Source organism: Atractosteus spatula, chromosome 14 (assembly GCF_055471065.1).
Source record: "Atractosteus spatula isolate fAtrSpa1 chromosome 14, fAtrSpa1.hap1, whole genome shotgun sequence".
Classification (NCBI taxonomy): Eukaryota; Metazoa; Chordata; class Actinopteri; order Semionotiformes; family Lepisosteidae; genus Atractosteus; species Atractosteus spatula.
This window is the reverse complement of record NC_142719.1, coordinates 28,060,079-28,064,299: the sequence shown is the minus strand read 5'-3', so window position 1 is coordinate 28,064,299 and position 4,221 is coordinate 28,060,079.

The window sequence follows — 4,221 nt, the reverse complement described above, 5'->3', positions numbered from 1 at the left end:
CATATGACCCATTAATTTCTTTTTTTTTGTACACTGGAGTAGACTAATGCATGCATTTTACTGCAAATCATTTAGAAAATGCTAGCCTGAAGAAACATTAATAATGCAATATAAAATAGTTTATTCAGGCATCCTTTAGCTATGTTTAAGCCTACTTAAACCGCTGGAAGAGGTAGCATTTTTAATGTTATCCAGTATGATGTTTTCTAGACTACAAAAAGATCATTTCTAAAACCCAATAGGATCAGAATGTGATGCTGTAATTAGTTAAAACAGCATTGCCTTGTTTTTGGTGTATTTGTTATTTTCATACAGGGTTAACATGATGTTTTCTCTTTTCAGTCTTTTGGAAACTCAGTCTTAAAGCCTTTTTACATACTGTAAATAAATTATTAAATTACTTTTTATAATGGGAAGCGCATCAAGAGGATTCTCTAAAGGATTTTTTAATTAACTTCACCCTCCAATGTCCTACTTTAAACATGTCTCCCTGAATAATGTCTAATGTGACAGCTACAAAAAATCACTAAAAGACTTTGATTTTGTAGATTAGGAGGTGTAGAAAGAAAAAAAATGGATTCTGTGTGGATTCATAAAGCTCTGTACTTGAAAAGATTAAGTGAATGCAAACACGTCAATATACCTTCCCATTTTTATGCCTGCTAAAAACATCCATTTTCTGTTCAGTTTATTAGGCTGCTACGGCTCCTATTCCACCACTGGTGACTTTAGGTGAGGGGTCTAGGATCCCTAAATCACACCACCCCAACTTCAAGTAAGACAGAAAATAGGTGTGGCTCCATGCTGGACACAGATTGTGACATAGTCACATGGTCTGAAGAGGTAACCTCTTCTATTTAGATGTATTTGTCCCCCAAAAGTCATGATTAATGTTGCCTTAAATGCTATCAGAATTTTTAAGTGAATGCCAATCTTGCTTTTCTGCCTTCTTTGTTTCTTCCCCTTGCCTGTTGAGCTAGACTCTTTCTAATCTCTTCTGCTTGGTGTGCTTCTACTGTATCTTCTATCCTAAATACTGTCCTATTCCTCCTATTGAACATTCCACTTTGAGCAGCTGCAATATTCCGACACAATCTCAGATTTTATGTTAAACCTTATGTTCCTTTTTCATCCCTCCTTTCCAATCCATGATCCTTTTGGAACAGTCTCCAACAGTGTTTTGTCTGTGCTAGAGACGTTGGCTAAAGAGTCAGTTGTTGTGCTTCCATTAATGACCAACCTGTTTTTCCCCTAGAATTGCACAGGTACAGTACCATAGCTCAGAAGCAAACAGATAAATAAATTATGCACTTTCCTTTTATTTCCCTCTAGTCTTTCAAATAAGAACAAACCACTCATCAGCCAATGCAAAGCACAAAGGGTAATCTCAAAGGGGGGCATAACCACGTTATCAATCAAATATGATATAGCTGCAAAATAATAAAAACAAAAGAAATTCTGCTGATTTTTAAAAGGGCAATGGGATGAAACAAAAGAAAGCAAAGCATAGAAAGAAAAAAATGGTAATGTGGTTTCTCCCCCCCGTTCCACCCACTTCTATTTGCAGTCTGTATAACATCAGTAAGAAACCTTTGATTTTGCACTGCTGCAAAACGTGGTTAGTCTGCACATTGCAGCATCTGCTTACCAATGTGACAGCATTCATTGCAATGTGACTTAGGTATCTATACCTCATTAGCAGGCAGGGCAGAGGTACCAGCAACGGCTCAGCAGCACACACTTATATAATATCTTGTTATTTTAACAAGCCTAGCCTGGGGTGCAGCGCATTCATTATCACTAGGATGTTGATGAGGATTATTTTTCACGTGCTTACAAATTACAAATCTATTTTGTCTTAATTTACTTCACCAAACCTTTTTTCTTGTTATTTTAATAAAATATGGTATGCTTACTTAGAGGAAACATAATCCCCCTGGGACCCCTCTTTTCCACACGCCATGTTCTCTCTGTAAATGTCAGGACTACTGTCCCTCGAAACAGCACAATAAAAATTGTGGTTGACAGTTTCCTTGCTTTAATCAGGTTTAAACTTTTAATTATTCTGCTTCAGGCACCCCATTAACATGTGCATGTGTTCTTTTTAATGTAAAAAGAAAGACTGAGAAAATTATATTTTTGCTGAGGAAAAAAAGACTTACAGTACAGTTTTAAGACTGTGCTTTGCATGTATTTTTTTTTTATTCAAACTGGGTTTAAGCATGGTCCTGTAATGGCAGTGTTATTCCAGATCCTTTGGAGGTAGTCCTGCAATATTTATGCAGAGGCTTTTTTGAACCTGAGAGAATGTTGCTCTTCCAGAAGCATTCAAGACAGCACCTTTCTATTGTGGAGTGAGACACAAAAAGCTATCTTCTCCTTATTAAAAAGCTAAGCTACCTTATAAAATGCTACATCCATTCTCTATACCTGTTCCATCTAAATTCCGATGTAGTATGAGAGTGTTGACACTGAATAATATTTATGGGGGTGTAATAAGTGGTTTTGGCTAGCAATCTAGAAAAGGCCAGGCAACTGCATTGACTTATGGTAATTTAAAGTATTTTTAATGTAGTTCCAAAAGTAGAGATAAAACATTTGGTTTTCATTTGCAGAAAAATATTAGTATCTCTATGACTGTATTGTGACCAAAACCAGCATTTACATCTGTGGCTTTTTGGAAATCTTATCTGCAAAGTCAGATGTCATAAATGGTATTTCTCTATGACTAATGTTACATAAATTAATTATACCTGAAACTGAAAATGACCATAAGGAGTAATTCAGCTTGTATTTTGTATTTATTTCCCATACTTTTGTTCCTCAGTTCCTGGTTGAATTATTTTGAACACATCAATCTTTGTCTCCAGTTTTTACTTCTCCAAACCACCAAAAAAACTTTTCCTTTGCAACCAACTTGTATAAAATAATTTGTTTGTAAGCAATCTATACATTTGTATCCTTTGCTAAAAATTCCATGAGAGAATGGCTAGTGGCATTACAAAAGTCAAATTCCAATGGCTTTGACACATTTCATCATTAGTATTTAGCATTTAAGTTAGATGATCAGATAAGGTATTTTCCTAGTTTGCTGTCATTTAAAATGTAATGTAACAGCTATACATTTATTTGAGGTTATGACAAATAAAACATATTCTTGGCATAGAGATAAAATTCACAGGCTCAGCATATTATTTATCTTAAGCTGGATGACTGCAATGAGTATCCAAAGATCGGTATGGTCACCTATAGATGCAGCCATTCAAAGTGCGCGTTACAGACACGTACTGCAGGTGGCGTCGCGCATTGTGACGCAAGATGACGCGAGGCACCGCAGTACGTGATTGGTTGACCGACAGGGGCACTCGTGGTCCGTTGGTCTGTCGTAGAAAGACTTACAGTAAACGTCTTTGCTGTGCCCGTTGTAGATATTGAATTTTACCACTGAAAGGAAATCTTAGTAGCTGAGCATAAAAAGAATAGGAGCATACTGTAACGCGTGTGAAGGCCATAAACGATATTAATTTTGGAACATAAACATACAGTATATGGCTGGTCTTGGTACTTTAAAGAAAAAATACACACCAGTATTCCATTTCTCCCTAAACATTTTAAGCATCGAAGTCTTTAACTAAAGAGATACCGGAGTCAACAGGCATACTTTTAGAATTTGATTAAAAGGGAATATAATATTGAATCGCTTATATATTTTATGAAAGCAAGATTGCTCAGCTGGACAAAAGTACACAACCTACCTTTATCAGAAATATTTATGCATCAAAGCCTTTACCGAAGATATTACTAATAGTATTAATAATGAATGACTTTGGACAAGCTGTATACTCAAAGTATAATTTCTTTAGCACATTTGTACAAGCACTTGGAATCTGTCCAAGCCATACTTTGTCAGGCATTTTGTTTTACTTCAACAGGCATAAAAACTCCCTTGCTTTTAACAGGGCGTTTCATAATTTCTAACTACGAAAATTATTTAAAATGCGACACTTATCATTCAACTAGAGCTCAAAACATCACAAGGATCCTCAAGAGCACAGCAAAGACTGTATTAAAAGATACTTGTATGAGATACATGAGAATCCAGGCTTTTTTTATCAATGCTTTCTTTTCCGTATACCAGATTTTATGGAACCACTTCAGAAGGGTGTCAGCCAGTCAGATTCCAGGAATCGGTACTTTAAAGAAAAAATACACACCGGTATT